This window comes from Lissotriton vulgaris, chromosome 1_1, assembly GCF_964263255.1.
Source record: "Lissotriton vulgaris chromosome 1_1, aLisVul1.2, whole genome shotgun sequence".
NCBI lineage: Eukaryota > Metazoa > Chordata > Amphibia > Caudata > Salamandridae > Lissotriton > Lissotriton vulgaris.
The window spans coordinates 472,992,908-473,018,882 of NC_141685.1; the positions used below are offsets into that span (position 1 = coordinate 472,992,908).

General features: G+C 45.6%; 1 protein-coding gene across 2 annotated transcripts in view; it reads right to left on the minus strand.

Annotated features, from left to right (window-relative positions):
* Positions 1–25,975, minus strand: part of GNG12 (G protein subunit gamma 12) — a 507,865-nt gene that overhangs the window by 248,610 nt on the left and 233,280 nt on the right. The window contains exon 2 of one of the 2 annotated variants that reach the window (XM_086953846.1): positions 15,527–15,562. The gene's annotated coding sequence lies outside the window, so the exon portion shown is untranslated. Of the gene's footprint in view, positions 1–15,504; positions 15,563–25,975 lie in introns of both variants that reach the window. The other variant, XM_086953845.1, reaches the window with a different exon arrangement.

Consider the following 25,975-nt stretch of genomic DNA (forward strand, 5'->3'; position numbering starts at 1 on the left):
GGCGGCGACCCGAGATTGGAATCTCCGAGCATCTGGTGAGGGGCGGATGGACGGCTTGCTTCCCCACTCCACCGGGGCAGAGAAGGTGGTGTTGGCAGCGGAGGCTTAGGGCTACCGGCAGAGTATGCAGGGGTGAGACATACCCTCGGATCCTGAACTTGAATGGGCAAAAGATAGAGCACCAGAGTTTTGGGATCAGTTCTGCAGTGACATACTCAGTCGAGGAAAATATTTATTTATTTATTTTTGAGATTTATACAGCGCGTACAATTGCCCGTAGTGTCTCGGCGCTAGAAACTTTGAATGTATTCCCGAGGTTAGGCCGGTAACTATTCTTGATCAAACAGCCAGATTTTTGTTCGTGGTATTTGAAGGATTTTAAGGTTGTTAGATCGGAGCGATCTTATGGAGGACTGGTATCTGAGATGGGATTTCAGGAAATGTGGACCACAGTTGTGCAGTGCTTTATAGAGTATGCACAGCGCTTTAAACTTGATCCTGTTTCGAATCTTGAGCCAATGCAGGTCTCTTATAGTCTCAGAGATTGGTGAGAACTTTCGGATTCCAGACAAGAGGCGGGCTGCAGCATTCTGGATGGTCTGCATTTTGTTGGTCACTCTTGCTTGAGCGTTGATGAATAAGCCGTTACAATTGTCAAGAGATGACAGCACGAGGGCGCTTACCAGCGTCTTACCTGCTGAGGTTGGTAGAAACGGCATGATTTTCTTGATCAGCCTAAGTTTGTGATGGGCTGTTGCTGCCATTTTATTTGAGTTGGCCATGAAATTTAATTTATCGTCAAAAATCACCCCCAGATTTCTGACGGTGATGGCTGGTGTAGGTGGTGTTCCGTGCTTAGGGGGCCACCAGGTGTTTGACCATCCGGGGGAGAGATGTCCAAATATGACGACCTCCGTTTTTTCAGCATTTAACTTTAGGCAGTTAGAGGCCATCCACTCACCGATCGCCCGCATGCCCTCTTGGAAGTTTTCAGCTACCTTGTCTCCATTCCCGTTGATGGCCAACACAAGCTGGGTGTCATCCGCGTACGAGGTAAGGCTCATCCCATAGGCCTTGATGAGAGGCCAGGTCCGACACGTAGATAGTGTCGGACTAAGGGATGAGCCTTGGGGAACCCCACACGGTAGTGACAGCTTGTGCGATTGGAAGGGCCCCATTGTGACCACCTGTGATCTACCGGCCAAGAAGGAGGAAAGCAGATTGCTAGCCATGTGGCGGATGCCCAGGTTTTCGGCACGGTCGACCAGGATCTTGTGGTCGACCTAGTCGAAGGCCGCCGACAGATCGAGCAGTACGAGTATTGCTGTACCTCCCTGGTCCCGGATCACTCTTATGTCCTCTGTAGCTTTTATTAAGGCAGTTTCGGTTCCGTGGAACTTGCGGAAACCAAATTGGGTGTTGTCCAGTAGTTGATGAATTTCTATGAACTCTAAGAGTTGTGAGTTCATAGCCTTTTCCACTACCTGGGCTAAAAAGGGGAGACTGGCTATGGGGCGGTAGTTTTTCAGTTGGTCCTGGTCCAGATTAGCTTTAAGTAGGGGTTTGACCAAGGTGTTTTTAAGGGAGTCTGGGTATATCCCAGTTCTGAACATTGTGTTGCAGATTGATACAATGTCCGGGGAGAGATAGTCCATGATCGGACAAATTACTTTTAGAGGGCAAGGATCTAATGCCGAGCCTGATTTGATTGTGGCCGTTATTTCCTTGATTTGTGTTTCTCCAAGGTCTAAGAACTGAGAAAGTTCGATATTGTTAGTCCCGTTGTTAGATGTAGGGGGCTGATTACTGTTTTTGTGGAGAATGCTTGATATATATCATTAACCTTTGTGAAAAAGAAATCAGCCAGAGAATCACAAAAGACTTGGGATTGTGGAGGATTCAGGTCCAGTGCGTTTCCCGCTAAAACCTTAGTTATCTCAAAAAGTTTTTTACTTGAGTTTTTAGCAGAATTGATTTGTTCAGTGAAATAGGATTTTTTTGTCTCGACTATAAGGGCTTTGTATTGTCCGAGTGCTTCCTTATAGCTGGTCTTGCTTTCAGCGCTGTAGGATCTGCGCCAATGTCTCTCCCTGTTTCTACAGAATTGCCTCTTAATACGGAGCTCCTCTGTAAACCATGGGGCTGATGGCGTTGCTCTATTTCTAGAGAATTTTTTTAGTTGGGGCTAAGGAGTGGGTGGCGGTACCTATCCACTCCTGAAATTGTCGTGTGGCCAAGTTTGGATAAAATGTCGAGTCAGGACGAGTTTTTTCAAGTAGGCTCGTTAGCTCGGCGTGATTGATGTCCTTCCAAACTTTAATGGTTTGTGGTTTCGGTACAGAGTGGGGTCTGAGTCTACTTAATGTGACTGATATTTTTATTAAAATGGCGAAGTGGTCGGTCCATGGCATTGGTAAGGTATCTATTATATTAACGCCTTGCATATTAGTAAAAATGCCATATAGCGTGTAACCGGCTATATGGGTGGGGGTGGTTACCAGTTGCCGAAGACTCATGGTGTGCATGTCTGATATCAAGGAATGGGTATCTTTGTCAGCTGCATTCTCAAGATGGAAGTTCAAGTCCCCTAATAATGTAAATGAGTCTTCCAGCGCTGGAGCTTTAGTATTGCACCCAGATTTGCTAGAAAGTTGTTGCGAGAGCCTGGTGGTCGATATAGGAGGATGCCTTTAAAATGAAACGATGGGGTGAGTTTAAGATCGAAAAGAAGGGCTTCGCAGGAGGTGGAGTGGATGTGAGATATTCTGACCGTTATGTGGTCGTGGGCGATGATGGCTAGTCCTCCTCCGCGCTGCCCCACTCTATCTAGGCGATAGGCGTTATAGGCTGGGGGGGGTCGCAACTGCCATGTCAGGATCGGATGCTCCATCCGCCCATGTCTCCGTGAGAAAGAGACAATCAAGGTTGTTGTTGATAATAAGATCGTGTATTTCTTGCCGGTGCTTGACAAGGGATCGTGCATTGATTAGTGCAGCGGTGATGTCGGAAGACATCGGTGCAGTGACAGCATGCGTTTTGATTTTTTCATTCGTTATCTGTAGCTTCACGTTGCAGTGAGGACATGTAAATTTTGTGGTATCTGACCATAAGTGTGGATTATATTGAGCGCAGGCGGTGTTAGGCGTGCGCAGTGCCATCAATGTGGATTTGGGGTAGATGTGGGGAGCCTGTCGCGGATATTGATCAGAGGTTCTGGCCCTTGGCCCGGTCTCGGCACAGACGAGCTTGCCTTAATGCGCGCCTTCGTCGCGCATTCGTCGCGCCCGCTGCGCTCGTCCGCTGCGCTTCCGGAACATGCACATATTTGTAGGGAGGGAGCAATGCAAGAGGCTTGGCCTCGAAGTGGGCGTGTCCCAGTCAGGGAGAGGGGAATGAAGTTGGCGGGAAAACGGCGATTTTGCCCTTACCAGTGCTTGTTTTTCAGCAGGAAAGGGTGCCTGCACACTGCAGTGATGTGACAGGGAAGGTGAGTGATTTTAAAAGCAAAGTGAAATTTTACAGTTTTAAAACAAAGTTATGTTCAGTTTTCCTTGCTACTCCCGGCTGTGCCTCAGGAGGGTTCAAAAGTTATCCTTAAGCATTGCCTGGCTGCGGCACCTCAAGGAACTGGAGGTTGAAGCCCATTGTGTTTAAGTGTTGGGGGGGCCTGCGAGTACCGGGAGAAACCGGACAGACCGCGCAGATGCCTCTATTCCCCTGTGGCAGGGAGTACCTGGGCATTTGCCCCTTCCTCCCAAGTAGAGCTCTAGTGCCTGAAGGACCTGACCAGGGGCAGAAATATGAAAGGGAACCACCAGACAAAGCTGGAAAAAGGTGCCCTCCCTAGGGGTTCAGAGGGAGCAGAGGCCCCCAGAGAACAAATGTCCAGAGTGGCCCCGCATAAATCCGAAGGAAACACCCTATCCATCAGCGACAAAGTGGCGGCGATCCAAGGGGTTCAAACAGTCTTCGATGGAGGAAATGACATTGTCACAACCGAAATGTCCCCGATACGTGCGGACATCTGAAGTATGGAAACCAGAATTCAGGAAGTCGAGGACACAACAGCAGCCCTTCTTCACGACACCAAGGCCCTCAAAAAACAAGCTAGCAAACTCCAAGCAACCACTGCGAACCTGGAAGCAAGACTCTAAGATTATGAGGGCAGATCAAGGCAAAACAACGTCTGCATTTTAGGGGTCCCGGAATGGGCAGAAGGGCCACAGAACTATTCGAAGAGGATCTCATTCTCAAGTATCTACAACCCTGCAACCCTGCAGCCTATCAAAATTATTTTCGGTTGAGAGAGCTCAGTAAGTGCCGGGAGAAAGAACATGCCCTGGCGCACCACCCAGACCTATCCTTGCTCGTCTCTTCAATTTTAGGGACCGAGATGAGGTGATGGAGACAGCCCGTGTGGCCCCACCAGTGCGTTATGAAAATGCCCAGGTAACCTTCTTTCCGGACTTTACCCTGAAGGTAAAAAAGACAGACGCAACTTCCTATCCGTAAAACAAGTTCTAAGGGAAAAGGGAGTTAAATAATCAATGCTCTTTTCGTCGAAGTTGCACATTGAGGCCGAAGGCAAAACATGGTTCTTTGATACACCGGAAGCAGCATTGGCATGGCTTGGCGGATGACGTACTGTCGGTGGCCTCCCCATCCATGTCAAAGAGGAACATCAGCCCCATCTGGAAACGTTGCGATGGAACTGGTTCGGGGGAGGGGGTGGAAATGGGGGAGAGGGGAGGACTCCTCCACAATTCATCACGGGGACTAAGTCCTAGACTTGATTTGGGCCTTTGAGACATGGAACACTCTTGGCAGGGCATTGTACGAATTGACATCTTCTCAGGCCTGAGCAGAAAGTACTGGGTCCCTGGAAGTTGATCGACAATGGGTAAAAGCTGGAGGTCAGGTGGAAGCGACAGCCGTCTGGCTCCAGGGCCCATTTAACTGTTATTCTGTTTTAAGATCATAGTGGTCGGGCGATGGGAAGATTTGTTTTTTTCGGGGTGGAGAGCTGGGAATGCAGGGGTTCACGGTCTCCTGAATTTCCCCAAGTTGGGGAGGTATGACCGGTGCTTTGCGGAGTTGGGGGAGGCGGACAATAATAGCTCTGTCAGGCAGAAATGCAGGGAGGGGCGTTTGTTCTAGGGGAAGGGGGCCAGAATGGGTTTTAGTTATTTTGTGAGATTTATACTTCACACTGCTCAAGAGAAACCAAGATACAGAACAATTACCTAAAAGTCGCCACGCAACACGCAAATCAGATACAGACACTAAGAGGACCACACCCTCCAGAATGAACAGGGCGGATCAGCCCAGTGTCCCAAGAAGCGTATTCAGTAGTCTCTACACCATAAGGTGAATAAAAATATCCCTGAAACCCGTATAGTGACAAGGAACGTGAATGGCATGGGAGACAAAAATCAAACGTGGCACAGTACTCCAATTCCGAAAGAGACACTCACCAGATGTAGTCCTCCTGTAGGAAACCCATCTCTTGGGCAATGCATGCAAAGCACTAGACAGCTGGGGCTACAAAATGGTGGTCCACGCAGGGGTTCACTGTGGGCTCCAGAGGCACGGGGATACTCCTTAAGAAGCAGTAAAACCTGGACAGAAAAGGCAGGGAGATACGCAGCACTCCCAGGGAAATGGGAAGGGGAAACACTCTATATACTCTTGCTGTACATCCCACCAACGTTACTCAGTGAGACATTTCTAGGGACACTCATGCTGGAACTGCCACTGGGACACCTCCTCCTAGGTGGAGATTTCAACAGGACACCAAGTGATGCATTTGACTGGCTACCTGCAAGGAATACACATGCAACACAAACACCCTTGGCTGAGTTCCTCGGCGCCCTGGGCCTGGTTGATATTTGGAGAATGCTTAATCCTAACACTCGGGAATTAACACTTCACTCGAGTGTTCACAATATCCCTCACAAATTGACCTCTTAATTTCCTTAGCATCTCAACTTCCCGGTTTCGGAGACCTAAGACATCTACCGACGGGAATATCTGATCACTCCCCAATTTGGGATCAATACAGTATTGGCAGGAAGCGGACCAGCATTACAATTGCCATTTACACATAATACTTTAAAATACTGAAGATACGGAAAGAACTTACAAGGGCGACAAACCATTACTTTAGGGAGAAGTAACATTCGGTTGCCTCAGCAGTGACTCTGGGAGGCATACAAAACAATAATAAGGGGACAAGCCCTCTCTTTGGTGGAGGCGCATAGGAGAGACAAGAGGAAAGAAGTAAACGGGTTAGAACGTGACATCCTAGAATTAGAGGCACGGTTGGTAAGACTAGACTATGGGGACACGGGGCATTCGCTAAGCCTTAAGCAGCACAAATATAAAGACCTGACGACAGAAGCAGCCAGGGCCGTAAATAGGATGGTGCAGCACCGGATATATGAGGAAGGTGGCAAAGCAGGTAACTTTCCTCGCCTGGCTTGATAATTGAGAAAGTGCTAGCCGCTGGGTTGCAGCCATCCAATCGACAGAGGGTGAAAGAATCACTGATCCCCAAGCAATAGCATAAGCATTTTCTGCTCATTACACGCATATTTATACTTCTGAGATGACAACCATCACACAAGACGCCCTAGGTCTCCTTAGAGACAGACCGCTCACGTCACTCACATCTGGTGTCACACAACTCTTAGATAGTGACCTGAGAAGGTGACAAGCAATTATAGCGCTTAAGTCAGGAAAGGCACTGGGTCCCAACGGAATACCAATTGAATAAAAAAAAAAAAAACAATCACTGCGAATATACAGTAGCTCACCTGCTCCAGGTGTACAAGAGAGCAGAGAGTGTGGCATTCTACCCACAGACCAGCAGCTCACCTCAATAGTAGTAATCCATAAGGAAGGGAAACCACCCGACCAATGTGGATCGTATCGGCCCATATCCTTGCTTAATGCAGAGGCAAAAATACTAGCCAAACTTCAAGCCCTCCGCCTTGTCCCGATAATTTCCAGAATAGTGCATCTGGATCAATCCGGGTTCAGGCCAGGCTGCAACACAGCTTTTAATATGAGGAGCCTTCATGGGATCCTGGGACGCACAAATAGAATCCAAGAAGATGCGGTAGTTCTTCGACACCAATGAGTGACCATATCCATTTGCAGTCCTTGAACATCTGGGCGTGGGACCCTAGTTCCTGGACTCCTATATACTACTCCATTGGCACAGATGGTAGAGAAATAGTAGAGTGTCGCAGATATTTCCACTTCGAGGAACTGGACAAGGCTGCCCCCTGCTATAGTACTTGAGCCGTTGGCAGCCTGGATTCGAGGTGATCCATTGATCCGTGGCCTCTCTTGGACAGCAGATTGGGAGGACAAAATATCACTATATAACAACGATATTCTTTATGTAGCGTCGCCCTAATCCTCAATTTATAGAATTTTAAATATTTTGCCACATTCAGGGCATAATCTGGATATACACAATCAATTGGTCCAAATCGGTGGCCTTCGTCTTATACGGACCGACACCATGAATGCCAAAGGATTGTGAGGCGCAGGTGGCGACGGGATTCCAATATTTAGGAATCTTTGTCATAACCAACCAGGAACTATTCACCACTAAAAACCTTCACTCCCCATTAAATCGGCTAAAGGGAGATGTGAATCACTGGCGATCACTCCCCCTCACCTTACTAGGCAGGATGGCCCTCTTTAAAACGTCGGCTCTGCCGCGCTTTCTGTATATTTTACAGAAGACACCATTCCCTGTACCCTATGCCAATTTCAGAGCCGCACAAGGTGGAGTCACAACCCTACTGTGGGATGGGGAGCCCCTAGAATTGCCCATATAAATTATTAATCCTAGCATGGTACGATGGTGGAATTGCACTTCCAGATATGCAAGCGTATTATTCGGTGGCACAATTGACAGTGATTAATCAATGGGGACATCAACCTATGACAGAACCAGCCTTTCCCATGGATTGCTTGGTTCTGCAGCCAGGGGGATACTTACGTGCGCTCAACACCACTCCAAGAAATTGTTCCCTGGAGGAGCTGACAGAACTCACGATTTAAATGTGGCACTCTACACTCCGTAAGCAGGGATGGAAAAACAAGACAACTTTAGAGACACCCTTGTGGGATTCGGATCTTCTGGGGGACATGGGCAAGAGGCGAGGGTTTGATAAATGGAACCTATTGGGTCTCTTGAGGGTGAGAGGCATGTACTCTGGAACAGGAATAATACCCTTCTCAGACCTACAAAAAAAATCACACAACTTGGCTCCCACTAGAGAATAGATTACTTGAGCATATTATCCAAAGAGCGATCTCGCTGACATAACAAACCCGTGAACAACGCCCTAGATATGTTAAAATAATTGTGGGAGAGTTGGGAGAGAGATATTACAGACATGTAGGAAGAGGATTGGCCTGAGGCACTGGCTTCCCCTTGAGAGGTAGCTATTAGGTCCCGTTTCCGCCTAATACAACTCAAAATATTACACAGAGCTTATATCTCCTGCACTACATTGGTAAGGATATAGGTAGGTGACCAGACCCACTCTGTTGCTGAGGATGCAGCTAGGACGGAACGTTTTTCCATACAGTATGGGCTTGCCCTAAAATTCATACTCACTGGGGCACGATAACACAATGTTATACGGGGTGGTGCTGCAGTTATCGGCCAAGTGGTGCCTGCTTAATGTTTTGAAAGTGATGGATTTCGGGAGGGGAGAACAGATTGGGGTAATCCTAGGCTTGAAGATTGCAAAGAGAAATACAGCACGTAATTGGGGGGCTGAAGCGATACCATCCCTAAAAGACTGGAAGAGGGACATGGATTGGTGTATGGTAGCCGAAAAGACCATCTACGAAAACAGAGGTTGCCCTAAAAAATGGGGAAGGGTGTGGAACAGATGGAATGAACACACGTGCTTCCCATGTTCCGCCCCTAGGGTTCAAATGAGAAATTCCATGCCTGATGAGAATGCATAAAGGGGGGTCCTGAGGAATAGTGATGAACATGCGATGTATTGATGGAAAACAAAAAAGATTATAACTTGCTGTGGTGTGGCTTTGATATATAATTGTATGACACAAACAGTGGTGCAATGCAATGTATTATCTGTTCCTTTTCAACACAAAGAGGTTTTAAAATTTTAAATGGAAAGGAGAGTTAAATTGACTGTCACAAGCATACGTCACAAGAGAGTTCCAGAGTGGTGAAAGACTGGCAAGACCAGGCTTAAAACTTTGGTACTGAAGAGGGTCTTGTGAATAAGGCAGAGACAAATGATCAGAACAAGTCACAAGAGACAGCAATGCTTCTAATTCTGCAGGTTGATCTCAAGAGTGATGGGCAACCTATATCATCCTGTGGTGAGAAACAGGTAAATAGACAATTCAGAGAAGAGACAGACATGGGAGATGAGTACAGTAGGCAGAAGTCTGCCAAATGTATGGAGAGTAGGAGCAGGGATAGTTGTAGTAGGACATATGAGGTCAAAACCAGTAACAAGAAATAAGAGACGAGATAGCTGGTGCAAAGGATGATGCAAGATGCAAAGGAAGAATAAGGCAGGAGTTTAGAGAACAGTAGGAGTATGAGAGTGGGAGGAGTAAGAGCAGCAGTGAGCAAGACTTCAGGGAGGAGTAAGTAGGAATAAGTCAAAGACTATGAGTAAGAGTAGAAGTAAGAAGGATTAGGAATAAATCAGAGTAGGCATAAGTGTAGTCAAAAGAGCAGGCATTTGAAGGAGTAAAATTAGGACAAATTTTATGAGTACAAGTAGATAGAAGTAAGACTTTGTAGAAGCAGGAGTAGGTGTAAGAATAAGTAAGAGTAACATTAAATAATCGCAACAGAAGGATTATGTATTTAGTCCTTATGTAGCATGTCCAGAACCTTAAGCAGGAGGTGACATAGCTCTTTACAGCAGGTTTGAATTGTTGTCCCCTGCATGATCTTTCCCTGGATTACCCAAATGGAAGTCACTACAGTTTTTTTTAGCTTCTTTTCCCAAGAATGTCATACAGGTACACCCAGGACAGCTTCACAAAATGGAATATGCGATTCAGAGCAGAGCTCTGATCTGGAAGGGTGAGTCGCACGTTGGACTATTGGTACCTTTTCAGCTCACATGACTTGGTAGTAGAGGGAGCAGGAGTGTCTGAATAATAGTAGCAGGGCAGGTAAGCCTTTTACCCTGTTCTATGCACTAGGGCAACTGGCCTACTAACTTATTTTTTTTAAGCTCTGCCTAATCTCAAGTAGCTAGGTCAGTGTTAAATTTCCTATGCCTAGAAAGTGCATGTAAATAGCGAAGATGTGTGAAGGGGGATAGGGTGTTAGTGGAATGCATCTTGGATTGCCATCAATAGCGTGTTGTACGAGATGAGAGTTTGGACATAGTCAGTCAGTCTAGCACTGTGCATTGACAGTATTCCTGAAACTTATGTGCAGCATCAGACAGGATGGAGACAGGGAGCTCTTTAGCAGTAAAGAAGCAACATTTTACTGGGTCTGCTTCCTGCTCCTTCCTGGACGTCTCCCATTAGATTATATAGAGGGCTTGAGAAGTCTGGAGAGAGTGGTCTGCTCCAAACTGCAGGCCTAGACTTTTGACATGATCTGCCCCTTGTGTTCCCCATAGGTGCTAATCTCAAATGGCTGATGGGTGTGAGATGTGCGATCATGTTGTGGGTTTCTACCACTGCATTCTCGCAGCAATCATGTGAAGACAAAGAGTGTGTCTGTTCTGGAATCAGTTCAAGGTGATTTTTGGCGGTCTCCTCTTCCAGAACAGAATACATGATTACAAATCTTTGTCTGTAAATGGAATTTAAGAGAAGGACTGACACTGCCCGTCATTGTTTCAGAACCTCACTGATTGATGTAGGCAACATCCCATAGGGTGCTGGGAAAATTTTCGGAGATTCTAGATGGAACTGCTTGATTGCCAGCTTCCCAGAAGTGAGGGGGCGTCACCTGACAGAGCCAGCAACAATCAGAGGAGCTGTGGAACCACTTTGAGGAGGATTCTGCTTACTCTTGATGAGAGGCGTGCTGGTGGTGTCTTTGGGTAAAGCTCTCTGCCTGGAGTAGAGGTTCAGCCAAAGCTGCGTGTAGAGGAGCTGTCCAGAGAAGGATGAACTGAGAAAAAACACTGTGGCTGTATTTGGACCCTGAGGCAAGTTCTGCTGCCCCATCAAGTTGTGAGAATTCTCTCATCTCCCTTCCTTGCCAGAGAGTCATTGCCTCTGAGCCTCATGGGAACAGTCCAGCCCGAACAGCCAAGCCATTTCTTCCCCGGACCGGAAACAAGTATCCTGGGACCGGTTTTGGGGCAACATCCCTCATCAGCCAGGCTAGCTTTGTTCGCACTAAGTTGTCAGGGTATGCCCAGACATGGGTCCCTTGCTCAATTTCCACTGGATTCAAGCTAGCCTGGCTGATGAGGGTTGTTCCTCTGAAACCGGTCCCAGGATGCTGGTGTCCGGTCCAGGGAAGACATGGCTTGGCAGTTCAGGCTGGACTGTTCCCACGAGGTACTGGGTCAAGACTGATTTGCACATAGCTGTGTCTGAACTGGGGTGGTGAAGTGAGCTAAAGAAGGATGATGGATTCAACCCAGATCTGTGACTGGGGGGCGAGTGTCTGAAAAGTTTCAGTACTCCATCTATCATCTCCTTGTGTTAGCTCGAAATAAACACCAACCAGAACTTCAAAACAGCATTATCAGTCCTGTTGGTGCACATGATTTATACTACAATAAAAAGGCAAAGCCCTGATCCCCCCAGACCTAAAAAAGAAGTCTGTTTACACAAACTTAATCGTAATGGAAAGACAAGAAACCGGAGGGATACGGAGGATAATTCTATATAAGGTGCATTTTCCTTGTGTGTTTCCGTCCCATTGGTTATTCTGAACTATCTGTCCATAATAGAGAATGTTGCATTCTCCTCGTCAGGCAAATGTAGAGCAAATCGCATGCCCTGTGGCAGAAGGAGCAGTACACTTCGAAACCCTTTGTCTTCAACAAACTACCCTCTGCACAGCAATCTGTGCGTCCTGTGTTGCAAACGTATTTGCACATCATTGTAGAGCCCGAGCAGGCGCAGGTCAAGCTTCTCTCCCGTTTATAGAAAGGGAATTATTTAATTAAACCTCGAGTCGTGGGTGACCTTGTGCATCACAGTTTCTCTTGGTCATGTGCAGTTATTCTCTGCTGTTGCATACACACATAATGTGGCTTCCAAGAAGTGTTTCATGTAAAGTACCCTGGAAATGCAAATCATTATCCTTGCTGCCATTAGTAATAAAATCCCCAGTGGCCACCCTGTTCTGGGCAGAGATCTCTCCCCTGAACACATACAGTTTTAACATTCTAATTGATATTAAAACTTACAGAAAAAATAAAACACTAAATTCAGCTTGAAATCTGTTCTCCTGTCTTCCCTACGTCAGACTTCAAACCTCGGGCCACGCTCTTTCAGGCGTGAATTGCAGGCATTTTTGCCAAGAAAGCATAATGAGAAAATGCCTACAAAAAGAGCCTACATTTAGTGCTCAGAGGTAAACAGAGAAGCAATGAGCTGCTGCTAGGCATAAAAGCTGCGTAGCCCAAAACAAACATTAAAAAGAAGAAAACAAAATACACCAGGATGCTAGGTAATTTCTAAGTAAACCCGACACTATTTATTCACATTAAATATCACCGCATTCCTCAAAGAATAACTATACCCAAACAGTTATTGTAATGGAAACACAGCTTTAAAGCAGAAAAAAATGAACAGCTGGTAAACAAAACTACAACATAGGGCTTTTGCTACAATGGGCTATAAAATGTTTTGAACATATGGCCTTATTATAGTTACTTAAAATAGTCTTGAAACAATCTGCAGCAGAAGCTACACATCAACATTTTCGCCCAGAAATGTTTAATGCAAAAGAACTGTGGATATATAGCTGTGTCCAAACACTATCGACATTTGAAATATAACACCAAAACCCCATTCACTATATGCATCTTAAATGTGTACCTACAGAGGAGGCATTATGGATACTTGTGTGATATAGTGCTATATTGTCACCGAGGGGTTCTGGTAAGAGCATCATCTATAAAGCTAAGAATTGTAAATGTCACCAGCACACCGAGATACCAATGAAATATCATTCAACTCATGTTTTCCATTGTTATGTTATGTTAGGTTACTGCCCATTTGTAAAGCGCACATCCACCAGACATTCTCTTGGCGCCAGGTAACCAGTCAACTTCAACCTCCATTAGTAATAAGCCATTCTAAAAAGCAGTGTTCCCAGGAGATTCCTAAATGTGGCAAGGTTGATCGAAGCCCTTAGATACAAAGGCAGGCTATTCCATACACGAGGGGCGATAACGGCAAACCTACGCCCGCTGATCCTTTGTTTTTTCCAAGGCGGTATTGTCAAGAGGTGCGAGTTGCTAGATCTTAACTCTTTCGATGCTCATGACGAGCTCAGCTCGTCATGAGGCACGGTTGAGCTGGTCTTATGACTAGCTGAGCTCGTCATGAAACTATAGTATTCAAGCAAGTTCAGCACAGGAGGGGGAAAAGTCACAGCAGCCAAGGTGTTAAAGCTGGTTTGGCAGTATTCCATAATTCTAGACTTCACGAAGGCAGGGTAGCTCCGGTACAGGGGCTTAAAAACCATGAAAGATGCTTGAAACATTGATATCTGTACAACTGGCAGCCAGTGAAGGTCCATTATTACCTGGGAGATGTGGCAACGTTTGGGCAGGGTGTAAATCAGCCGAGTAGCCTGATTTTGAATGAGCTGGAGCCTGAGCTGAAGGATTTTAGGGAGGCCCAGATCAATTGCGTTAAGCATAGTCTAATTTAGACATGACAAGAGCTATGATTAGTTGGAGGAATTTTTGTAATCGTTTTTATGCGACGTAGCTGGCAGAAGCAGGAAGAAATCACAGCTCTTACCTGCTGCTTAAAGGAAAGTTCTACATCTATTATAACACCCATGCTTTTTATAGCTTTTTTGGGTGAGGTGGGAAGCCCATCTCGCTAGGCCAGAACCCGGGGCACCAATAGTTCATCTTACTTTTAGTAAGCATTATCTCCGTTTTATCGGGGTTCAGCTTCAAATGATTGCTGTTCATCCAGTCTCGGATGAACCACATGGTATCATCTATTTTGTGTACATTTTAGATTACAAATTTATTTTAGGCTCGTAAGCTTGAAGAGAGTACTTTTGTCAAACAGAGAATGTTTATTGAAAACAGTAAGTAAAACTGATTTGGCTGTTTGAGGTCTGTAGCAAAAATGAAGAAAAAAATAATTATGCATTTAAGTATATAGAATTTTAGAAGGAACATTATAGGTTTTGATAATAAAAAGACATTCAGTCGTCTTGGGTGCTGTCATTATAAGGCGATTTCTGCAAAATATCGAAAATATTCTGCGGATCCTAGGGAAACATGAGTTTTTAATAAACCTGCACTTTTACAATAAAAGCAGTCAGATATGTAATTCATATATTCAATCATTTTTAGGCGGTTTGGTCGACTTGTTTAGAAGCACTACAGACTTCGGTATGCCATTTTTCGAAGAGCTATTTATCAAGACGCCAGTTTGAGGTGTAGGTATTTCACAGACGATGTATTTCCAAATGCTACTTCATTGAGTAATAATCATGGAGAAGACAGGACTGCTACAGCAAGCCACGTGCATGGTCATCGAACAGGAGAAGGCGCATATTTTGGGAATGCTGAAAGAACAAACTGTTCTAAGCCTTCCTTGATCACTCCAGAGAAGTAACATGTCAAAAGTAAAACTGCATTTCTAATCGCCTCGCACATAAATAGCCCCCTTAAGTTACCATCTTGGGACATTGGTGCATCTCAAAAGAGGCTCATCGTGATCGATTTCATGCTCCTAGGGTTTGGGCCTGTGATTGTTATGGATGGCTTGGTGCATTAACTTGAAATCTGCCAAGACTGTTCTGAAACACATTTTAGCCAAGAAAAAGCAGCAACCTTTCTCAAGAGAGCCCATCCAATCATTTAATATAAGCAAACATCAAGTCAATTTATTTCTTGGAGCTTCCGGTATTTGGGGTGAATTGTCTACCCTTATACGCTACCATGAAAAACACTAAGTTTTAAAAAATATATGGACTAAATAGCTATGAAAACACCATTATCCCTGGATGTGGGTCTTTTTTACTTATACTTCCAAACTACCTTGATCCAGGAAACCTAAGCGTCCCCCATGAGAGTGAGTGTGAGAAGGAGTGCGAGTCTTACTTTGCACGTTTTTAGTTGCAGTCTGGTTTTAGTTACAGGATTAAAGTAATCCCTACATTGGAGTCATTTAAACGGGTCGAAAACATACAATACCAAACTAGAAATCGACAGAAAACATAGACTGCTTTATTGTCAACTCAAGTAATAAGTACATAGGAAATACGTAGTGGAAATAGAGATTGAAAACAATGCAGCATACCTCTACAAATTCAGAGATTCACCTTGTCAAAACGGTCCGTTCAGTTTGTGAAGTTACCCTGAAAGAGATGCAAAAAGGTAAGATATCACATAAATAAACATGAAAATGATAAAATCCAAGCAACTATTCAGACAAGCAGGTGCTCTTCACAAATGGGGCCGTAAATTGATAATCTTAAACGGATATTAGATTAAGACGAGATGTGGCTTTGGTGCCAAGAACCTGCTATTTATTGTACTAAATTGTGGGTGCAGACTGCACTGACCTAATTTGTCTGTACTGCACATATAAATAATCAAGCGAGTGTCAACTATATTAAGTATAATATATTTGAAATCACAGGGAAAACCCATCAATATCAAAATGTGACATTGCAAGTGCTCCCCAATACCTGTGACTGAGTTTGCCACAAAGTTGACCTTCCTAGATTCCTCTAGGTGTATAGCTAAGTTGAAAAGTCACGATCTAGATAAAAAATGATGGAATGAAAGATCAGTCTAAGTACAGTGGAGTTATAATAAAGAGGGAATGTCGAAAGAATGATAAAGAAACCTCGTAATAATACCACAATCTATTTAATACATATTCAGAAGAGTAGAATGGAATTTGATAGGCTTTACATTGTTGATTGCGGGAAGGCCCATAACATTTACCTCTCAGAGAAGAGACACCAATTCATGGTTACTCAATTGAAAGAAGTGTTAATATTGAGCACCGGAACTGCATTTTGGATTTGGTGGACCTGGGATTAGAAATCCCTCAAACAGAGCCAAAAACAGGAATGAATGAAAAATAAGGTGGATCCTGCACGGAAAAAAAATGTCAGGATGGAACAGCTACACAAATGGTTGGAGACTTTCATCCTTGCAATGGATTTGCACCAATTTCACAAAGAAAATGCTAGGGTCTTTAACTTTTAAATCGTTCAGTATTTCTTTATCAGTGTCCTCACTATCATGAGCATTATTTGTAGAAATAGTTCAGTATTTCTTTATCAGTGTCCTCACTATCATGAGCATTATTTGTAGAAATTATATTTATAGGCAACTGACCAAATATGATCCCACCAAATCCTCAAACTGTCCCAAATGACAAGCCCCTGACGTCGATTTCGCACACATGACCTACACTTGCCCGCCCATAGCTAAATACTGGATGGAAGTGTTTCAAATGCTCTCTGACATAACTTCTATTCCACTTTCTCCCTCCCCTAAGCTAGCTTTGTTGGGAATAGTCAGCAGTATAAAATGATGCTACTATAGGTTCTTCGATATAGCACTATTACTAGAAAAAGAGAAATTGCATTACACTGGGGCACTAGACAATGTCCCAGGAGCATGGCTTCGCGGCATGACTTAATGCGATATGCAGACTAACACATACGCCACACTTCAACCCCTCACTTCACGACCTAGAGACATCTGGTACATATACCGCCAGGACCTACAGCTAACTCACCAGATTCCATCAATCTCGTCTCTCTCTCGCCTGTCCGACCTGGATGGGCCTTTATGCACTAGCCCCCCGCAGCCAGCCTCAGAATTGACCCACTAGGATCCCATACCTCCATTACATCTGATGTATCCTCAGCTGCCTACACGCTATCTACATTCTTGGCATCTCCTTTTAGGAACAGTGGGGCACATGCATCAAGGTAGGCTTTTGCGATTACTTAATTGAGATTGAGGAATCGCAATTATGGAATCTCAAAAGCCTATGCATGTAAGAATCGCTAAATAAAATAGCAATTCCTACACATTCCTTAATTCGACTCGCAAATTGTGGGTCGCAATTAAGGAATGGCTTTCCAATCTTTCCTATAGGCCAATAGGAATGAATGGGAATTGCATGGTTGCAAGTACTCATTAGGTACTCACAAATTGCACATGCAATTTCAAGGGTGCAGGGGTGTCAAAAGGACACCCTGTTGCACCCCTGAAATTGTAATGTGCACCCATGTGTGTGTCAAACAGGTAACTTTGAAAAATGCACTAAAGTTTTTGCAAATTACCGACCTGTTTTATTTTTCAGTAATTTGCGACCCCTAATAGTGAAATCGCTATTTTAAATTGCTTCTAGCATTGCATTTAAGTAATCACAATTTGCAATTCCTTAAATGCAATTGCAATTTCCGATTTTTGCATTTGGGATGATTTATCCCAAATGCAAAAATACCGGCCACAAAGGGGCAGATTCTGAGAATCTGCCAGTTTGCGACCTGTTTTTAGTTTGATACATGAAAAAAAACTCACCAGAAGGCTGTATACCATTCAGTACTCGACAGCCAGAATCACCCAACCTTCCAAGCCGCACTCACAACATCACACCTGAAGAAGCTCCACTGGCTCCCCAGTCACAAACTAGCACAATTCAAACCCCTCACCCACACTTCAAGGCACTACATCACACTGGCTTAACATGTCTCAATCGCACTCTTTCACCAACCTTCAAGACACCTCCATTTCTCTGGGATCCTACTTGCCAAATCCCACACATACGAAAAACCAGATACAGTGGTTGAGCCTTCTACATCTCTACTAAAGCTTGGAACGACCTGCTGCTACACATACAAGCTTCCTTCTCACTCCTTGAATTTTGTATGAAGCTGAAGACTTGGCTTTGAGTAGTCCCACTGGGCCTTAGGTATGGCTAGACTCGCACCTGCTCATCACCAGGATATACTCCTGGATGATAAGAGCGCTCTACATATCTGTACAACATAACATGGAGGTTCAAATACTAGGAAACGCTAAAAATACATTACTCCCTGTGGAAAGGAGTTCGCTCATGCAATTGTGGTGTGGTAGACAGGACTGTACTGGGAATCAATCAGTCAGTACTTGTAAAGTGCAGCTATCACCCGTGAGGGTATCCAGGCGCTGGGTTGTTGGGCTTAGTCTCTTCCTGAAGTCCATCAGCGAAGTTGATGTTAGAAGGTGGAGGGCATTTCAGGACTTGCCAGCGGGGTGGAAGAAGGAGGCTGCCGCTGTGACCAGACGTAGCCCTGGTAGAAATTCTCAAATGAGCCCAGCTCTCTGCCTCTCCTTACTTTTGCTTTCCATCCATCCATCCATTCTCCTTCAGCTATTTATTTGAAATGTTTTATTTAGCGCGGACTAGACCCGGAGGCATCAGAATGCTTTACGTGAGGAAGAACATTGTTTCAGAACATAGTTACACAGTTACATCCCTCTTCATCTTCCTTCCCTCAAATCCCTCTGTAGCTGCTGCAATTAGCCGCGAGGAGCTGGGGAAAGTGACAGAGGTACCAACAGCGGCCCTGGACTTTCAAAACAGGTCTCCAATGGTTCCAGTTCACTAGGGAAATGCCAGATGGAATAAAAGGGGAGTCTGGGCTTTGTGATAGCTAAAGCTTTACTAGTGAGTCATTGCATTTGTATAGTGCACAGCATGTACTAGGAGACGGCTTTGGGTGCTGATGTTAATCCACTGCATCTTAAGGGGGGGGGGGGGGGGGGGGACACTTAAAAGAGGAAGTTTTAGGTCAAATCGGTTGTTCCACAATACACAATACATATGGTCCCCATTGTCATCTCAGCTCATCTCTCCATCCATTCAAATTTCCAATGAACCTTCATGTGGCTTGACACTCTAGACATTACTACACTGAAGTATATTTGGCATTAACCTGAATGCTTGACTTTGCCAGCGCCCCAATGAGGCACGAAGAGGAAACGACAAAAAAAGCAAAGACACTGATGAACAGATCATAGAATATGTTTGCATAACTTTCGATCTTATTAAAGAATAGTAGTAACTAAGGGGGGGCTGGTTGTGCAGAAAGATTATTTTTTTTTACCAAAAATACTGTTACAAAGATAAGAGCCATTTCTTCCCAGATTTCTCACATTATGAATGTGACCGAAAGCAATAAAGCCCAGGAGGTAGGATTGAGTAGTGGTAGTTTAATCAAGGACGTCATGCAAAGAACTTGGGTTAAGCATCCATCAAGCCATGCCTGAGACATTAGGTAGTCTTACTTAGCAAAGGGAAGAAAAGATGACCAAGTAGCTGCTCGGAAGCTGTCAGCAACTGGGGCACATCAGGAGAAAGCTATGGAGGCAGCCCTTGCTCTAGGAGAGTGGGCACTTATGTTTTCAGGAGGTTCGTACATGGCCATGGCATAGAAGATGGTGCCTTGCCCTTCTTAGCTCTGGTGAAACGCACAAAGAGCTGAATATCCATCCTGTCCCGACGAGTCCAGTCTATGAACTCCTCTTTGACCTGACCAGATATAGAGGAGGGAAGAAAGCTTAGAGAGTTATAGCCTAAGGCATAGTAAATTCAGAAATACCTTGGATAAGAAGGATCGCCAGGTGAAAAGAATCAATATATCCAAGTAGAAAACTTTAAAGGGAAAAAAAGAGGAACCAAACAGAAAATCATTCAAAAATCTAAACAGGAAACACTGAAAAGGCAAAGTGATTAATGCACAAAGGGCCACCAGATAGCCTTCAACTGTAGTCACCACTAGATACTGCTGTTCAAGGGATATGGCAAACTGCAAGACATTGGTAAGGCTAGACTGAAAGGGGATGATGCCCTCTGAATCACACTCCTGGACAAACTTAGTACAGAGACCTGCGTAGAGAAATTTGGTAAGGGGTGGAAGTCTTACTGGCCAACAAGATAATGCAACTTTGTCAGCGAGATAAAAGGACTTAACTGGTACCACTCATCTCAATGCATGAGGTGGTAGCATTTGGGATTTTGGGTGAAAACCCTGACCACCCTGCTGCAAGAGGAGTGCCCCTCCTCACAGGAGAAGAGTTTAGTTAGTGCCGACATACTGGCAAACAAGAGATCCTCCTATTCCAGGATGGGGTCATTAGAACCATCTTTGCTTGAGCCTACCGCAGCTTCCACAGTTCTTTTGACAGAAGCGGAATTGGCAGAAAGGCATACAGAAAGCCCAGAGACCAGGTGAACCAGATGGCATACCCCTGGGAACCATACAGAGATAAGTGAAAAGCAGAACTGAAGATACCTCCTGGTTTGGGGTATTGCAAAGAGTTCCACATATAAAAACTCTTTCTGGAGAAGCTCACTTCCATCACTTTGGGTTGCAGCTCCCACTCGTCCTTCTCAAGCGAGATGCAACCAAGCTCATCAGCCCTCAGACGGAGAGCCTGATAGGAGAGTTGCTACTGAAAAAATTCACCGTCACTGAGAAGACTTCCAAAGGTGAATTGCTCCCCTATACAAGGTCCACAATACCCTCCACATCCCCCTGCCCATTGACATAAAGGATTATGATGGTGTTATAGGTCGAAATCTGGATGTGCTCCCTGGGATGGAAGGAAGAATCATCATGGCACGATGGACCACCTGCAGCTTCAGCACATTTATGTGCCCCCACTGCTCAGATGCAGATAAAAGGCCCTGTGCCATCATGTCATCTACATGGGCACCTCAGTCCAGCGAGGAAGTGTCCATGCCCATGGTAACCTGAGACAGCATAGGGCTGAATAGATGACCTATCAAAAAATTGAGGGCTCTATCCCGGAGATCAGTTTCACCTCGGAGGATAAAAAGCCTTTATATGTGTTGTGTTAAGTACTGCTGCTATAAAGGTGAGCCTCTGCGAGGGAGAGAGGTGGGATCTTGGACCTTGAAAGTACAGCCCAAGTTTCGGAGAACAGTCATAGTCTGCTGAAGTTGTTCTTTGACGAGCCTTCGGTAGTCCGGTTAAATAAATCAGTAAACCAACTACGGAAATACATGAACTTCTGAAAGGCACAGTGAAGCAGCACATGATTGGATTAAACTTGAAGTTTTTTGTGTCAGTTATCCTTTCTCACTTTGTAATCTTACTCTGTGTGTGAACCCCAAGGGATTGGCTTTATTAAGTATGGCTAAAACTACTTGGAAGTAGAAGTAGTTTTAATAGCACTCTGGATCCCTTGTTTATCCCGCATCATTTCTCTTGCAATCTCACATTCAGGTTGATGCTGCCCTGATAGTACTACCTTATCATTGTAGGAAAGGAAAGCCTACGATGAAGCATGCCACAAAAGTGTGGGTGAGGCTTTTCCATTAATTTTCATAATGATGTTCGCTTAAGGCCAGAATAGCTTTAGTAGAGTCCGTTGATTTGTTACTGTCAGATACTTTTTGTGTGCCAGAAGCCACTACAAATGACAGCAATTTCTTCAAGACACACAGGTAATTTCGGAGCGTGAATGGTAGAACAGTGAAATTAGTGCTGGGATCCCACCATGACCCTCTGGAAACATCTATAGGCAAAACAATAAGAAGATCAGGGCAAGAAATTGTAGTCCTTGGCTCAAGGTCAGCATCTTGACTTTGTCTTGGTGAATAAAAAAATTCAGATGGCAAGATCCAGGAATGGCATCAGATCTTTATCAATCATCACTGTAAGGTGATCGCTCTCATTTACCTGTGTAAGCCGTTTTGATGCAGAACTGTCAGATTTGTGGAGACTGCAACTGTTGCCTTCATCCTCACTATGCCCTGAAAGCAGCAGTATATCTTGTGGTATTTGTACAAGCTAAGAAGGTTGACTCTCCGGTCTGTCAAAGGACTGTACTGCCCTGAAGAAAAACTGGAAGGCATTAAAATTCCTGGAGAACCTCACCCTTCTGACAGTATTCTGCTCCAATCATCACTCCATCACCACAGGTACCCACCATCAAAGGAGCAATCAAGAGAAGCAAAGTACTCTTTTAAGGACATCAGACTGAATGCTAACCTGATCACAGAACCTTCTATCCCGCCATTAGCTTACAGATGCAATGCCAGCAACCTCTTTTTCACAGGCAGAATCCGATCTATAAATATCCATAATGGCAGTGTCACAGATACCCAGCAGCCACATCACTATCTGGTTATCATTCAACACAATTTCCTCACGTAGATCTCTCCAAAATGGTCAACTCACTCAAAACCACCTCCTATAAAGAAGGTGTGTTTTCCTTTTCCTTCATCAATTCTCTGCAAGGAGAAGCCGTAACACCCCTTCTCAACACCTCATTAACCCCGACTAACTCAAGACTGTGCAGAACGTCTGACTGCTGAAAAATCCTACACTTGAGCCAACCGGCTTTGCCAACTCTTACAGTCACATTAGTTGGAAAAATCTTTGTGCAGGCAGTTGCCACCAAGCTTCAGGAGCACATCAGTAAGAACGGCATAGTTCAAGACTATCAATCAGGGTTCAGATCAACTGCCATGTTCCAAGTAGTTAACATTATCCTCATTCCTCAATGACATAAACAAGCTGTATCTTGAGGTCCTTCTCAACCTCTCCAAAGCTTTCAACACCATTAAACATCCAGTACTGACCCAAACTCTGAAAACATATTTGGACTTTTCTGACACAATCTTACAATGGTTTACATCCTACCTCACCAAGTGAAAGCTACTTGCTCAGATAGTAACTGCCTGATTCCCTGACTCTCCCGTCCCCTGCAGAGTCCCTCAGGGCTCCTTCCTGTTGCCCATCATGTTCAACCTTTATTATGAACCCTTGGGAGCCATCATTTCAAATTGCAACATCAAGAGCCATCAATATGCAATGGACACCAAGCTGTAACTCAAACACTCCTCAACCAACAACTCACACAGACACAAAGTCTGCCTCAGACACATCCAAACCTTAAAGTCAATAAACTACTTACTGTTAAACAAAAGAAAGAGCAAATTGATCCAGTCTGCTAACAATGCCAAACTTTCCCTGATTCAGTCAAGACTCTGCAACTTAACCCTAAGGGGCTTCCCACCTCAAATGACAGAACATGCAAAATACCTCAGACTCATATTCAACTTGAACCTGTCAAAGAACACATTGCCAAGAAGACCAAAACTACTTGGTCTCCTGCAAAAAGTGAAACCTTTTTTTCTACAAGACGACTTCAGGATAACAGTTCAAACCCTAGCACTCTCACACGTAGATGGAGACAATGACTGGTCAATGGCTTTGCAGAGACCACCTTTGCGCAACTGAGGCATCCTGTAGACAGCAGCACAGTTCATCAAGTGGCTAAATATAATGTATATCAAACCACATCACCCTTGTGATGAAGGATCTAGACTAACAACCATATCTCCTGTAACAGAACAGACCGGTGCTTGTCTGAAATTCGCACTTGTGTGGGACGATAGTGGGCGGGTGGAACGAGAAAGCAGGGCATAGCCATTATGAAATCTGTAGGACCCACCTGTCCAATGTGATGGATCACCAACATTGGAGGAAATATTGATCCTGAAACCCAAATGGTTGGGAATGTGCCACTAAGGGCAAATTAAAGTGGTTTGGTAGCTGTTGTAGCAGGGGGAGAGGAGTTGGAGGACTTATGCCCACTGCTGGTCCACACACTGCATGCCTGAACCATATTCATTGGCTTTGAAAGGACAGGAGTGTTTACTGCACTTGTAGGAAAGTCAGACATGCATAGCCTTTAAACATTTTGAACTGATGCAAAATAGGTGGAGGCGCTAGGGGGCGCACAGCGGAATGGCTGGGTAAGACCGCAGCTCCGCCGGACGGTCCAGAACGTGGCGCCCAGAGCCGCTCAAATGCCCTAACACACACTCCCCGAGCACCGTCCCGTGTGTGTGAACATCATCGGCACAGAATGGTGTAGAAACGGGACATTGGCGGTCAATCTACCCGCAAGAAAACAGTGATGATAGCTCCACGTCCGGGAGCGGACAAGATGGAGGCCGCCGCTTCACCCATCGAGCCAGCACACTGACGGCGGAATATTAGCAGTGATCATCCTGAACGAGACTGTGTGCTGCGCCAGAGGTCGACAACAATTGCGAGGAAGACACGCTGCCGGGCCGGCTGCGGCACACGCCACGGAGCCGTCGCTTCGGAACCGATTGCCATGGGGGAGACGCATGACAACATGGCGGCACCAAGAGGGACGGCTCTGAACTACAGCGGTGAGTGAACCTGGCGGGATGCGCGCTATCACTCACGGGGGCCGACGATTGATGCGCCAGAGGTGTGTAATGCAACGTGTGCAACTGGGGCTACACAACAACGCTACATGCTGACGACTGTTCGGGGGGGTGCTGCCGGCGAGTGGAACGCGACTCCTATCGGAGCTGAAGCCTCGCTGAAAACTGGGGCCCTGGCCGGGCACACTACCCTCAGGAATGGCAAACTAACTTATGGGCTGTTGCACGCACGAACTCCCAGTCACTGGCGGCGCACTCTGATGCGGAACACGAAGGGGACCACGACCAGTCGCACTACCTCCACTTGGCTATTGGAGCGCAGTATATCTCACATCTACGCGAGAGGGTCCTCAAAATGGCGCTGTAACATTCCTCTTCACCAGACGCCAGTCCCTTCAGGTCAGCAACTTGCACAGACTGCTGAGGGCGGCACGCCAGGAGTACTGGAGGCGTAGAGTGTGCCCCGGAGATCGGTGGGATCCCTGGTTTACCACGACACAGCTGCCTATCATCCGCTGCTCATCGTCAAATACAGTCTTCCCGTGCCGGGGCCGGCACGTTCTGCGGAGAACCAAAACGGCGACGGCCAGCAGGAAAACGAGATCCACCCCGCGGGACGAGGCGACGCTCACCCCCCCTTCATCGACAATGGTAAGGCCGGACAAACAGCAGCAGAAGATCTCCTTTGATTCAAAAAAGACGCCCAAAACCACCGAAACGACGCTCGTCACCATGAGCGGAACGCCTTGCGAACAGGCTGCTGGTAGCAATATGGAGAAGATACTGCTCGCGATCCAATCTAACTTGCAAGATATCAATGGTAAATTGGACAATCTAACATGCAGAATGGATGGCATGGCCGCCAAATTGGAAAAGCATGGAGAGAGGCTAGAGACGGCGGAAACGCGACTCTCGGCAGTGGAGAACGAGTCACATGCCACCACTGTTAAGTGCACGTCTATGGAGCGGGTTCTGGAGGTGATCAAAGCGAAAGAGGAGGAATTGGAATCGCGCTCTAGACGCAATAATATTCGCATCACGGGATTGCCGGAATCGACCAATACAGGCCGCATGGAGCAGTATGTCGAGAAACTGTGCAAAGACATCTTTGGAGTCGACTCAATGTCGCCAATTTTTTTCATAGAAAGAGCGCACAGGTCCCTTGCACCACGTCCACCTCCTGGGGCATCACCGCGTCCAATCGTCGCAAGGGTCCTGAATTACCGAGACAGGGACACCATCTTGAGACTAGCACGAGAGAAAGGCCCCATCACCCATCAAGGTAATAAGCTGGAGTTTTACCCCGATCACACTGTGGCCGTACAACAAGCACGCAGGGAGTACACAGCGGTGAAATCCAAGCTCAGGGAACTACAAGTCAACTACTCCATGTTATACCCAGCCAGATTACGGGTGCTGTGGGAAGGCAAGCCTGTCATATTAACGACTCCGAAAGCTGCACAGGAATTTGTGAAAAAAATAATTTTACAAAATAAATCTGGTGCTCGTGAGGACCGGCAGG